Raw genomic sequence first — 1,185 nt, 5'->3', positions numbered from 1 at the left:
ACTAATGTGGATTGTAAGTGTCATTTGAGATGTGCCAAGTACTTTCTTTGCCCACTTCACAATATTTTTCTTTTAAATGAATTTTCAACATCTTCATGAAAATTACCATCAATCTGAAGGCATGCTGCTTTAATGCCACTCTGTTATCCTGAAATTATAGCACAAGAGTATGTACTTTTACATTTAAAAATTGATACATGTTGTTTTTTTTCCTAAGGTAGCACACCACAGTAATGTAAGCCACAGCTTCGAATGGCCAGGGAGGATTTCTTGGATATAGTGAATATTCTGGATTTAAATGACTGGTTGTCTTTAAAATGCATTTTCAGCATAAAATTTGTTTTTGTGACATCTAATATGATCACTGGCAAATTCGAAAACCTGGCCAGAAATCACATGCTGTTGATTATGAATGTCAAGGCCGCCATTTTTTGTAAACATTGCTTTTATACAGCATGCACGGTAAAAAGAAGTCATTTTACAGGGGGGTACAAACTTTTAGCAGTAGCAAAAATCTACAAGGTTGAGGACTAGTTTCTTTGTGATATTTTGCATGTATAGGGAGTTGCTAAAGCAGAGACGGTGTTCCTTTAGCCTGTATATTTGCAGATATTTTTTGCCAGAGGGTCGAAATGTGTTGTTTTGGGTCTCGGGCCACTGTAGATTTTGGGCTTCAACGGAATGAATTGCAAATTTTTTGACTGCCTGCCTATTGCAGATGGGATAATTTCTTTGTAGATTTGCAATCTTTTGTCATATATGTTCTCAACAAAATGTGTTTTCTTTTTCCAGGTTGTGTAGTTTGGTATCAGAATTATTAGACGTATTGCTTGTAGGACATTGACGGCAGGAACTTGAAATTAACTGTGGAGTGCTACCTTAGTACCCGCATTTTTTGCAAAAGGGTGTTAGAAATTGTGACGAATTTGTAAGTACTCGATAACATTTAAGTTGTAATGATCGTAAATGGAATTTAACTGCGTCATGTAGATTTATAAAAATCTCCAAGAATGACCACAACTCCCCTGAAGTTTATTTATTCATCATGAATTCCTCCGATAACAAGATTATTCGGACAATACAATTCGGACACTGTCCACGCGTTTCATAATCCGGGTAGGCCGATTTTACAAGTGTATCGTAAATTGTAAACATTCCTTCCGCTAATTACAATGAATTTTGTCA

At 35.9% G+C, this 1,185-nt stretch overlaps 1 long non-coding RNA gene across 1 annotated transcript; it reads left to right on the top strand.

The window, feature by feature from the left end:
* Positions 1–209: 209 nt before the first annotated feature.
* LOC132755508 (uncharacterized) lies at positions 210–883 on the top strand. Its single transcript, XR_009629224.1, has 2 exons — positions 210–462; positions 793–883. It is a non-coding gene; the product is annotated as an uncharacterized LOC132755508 (long non-coding RNA).
* The last annotated feature ends 302 nt before the right edge of the window (positions 884–1,185 follow it).

This window comes from Ruditapes philippinarum, unplaced genomic scaffold (genome assembly GCF_026571515.1).
Source record: "Ruditapes philippinarum isolate M1 unplaced genomic scaffold, ASM2657151v2 ctg1169_1_1_1_1, whole genome shotgun sequence".
Taxonomy (NCBI): Eukaryota; Metazoa; Mollusca; class Bivalvia; order Venerida; family Veneridae; genus Ruditapes; species Ruditapes philippinarum.
Note: the sequence above shows the minus strand (reverse complement) of the source record. Positions and strands in the feature narration are given on the sequence as shown.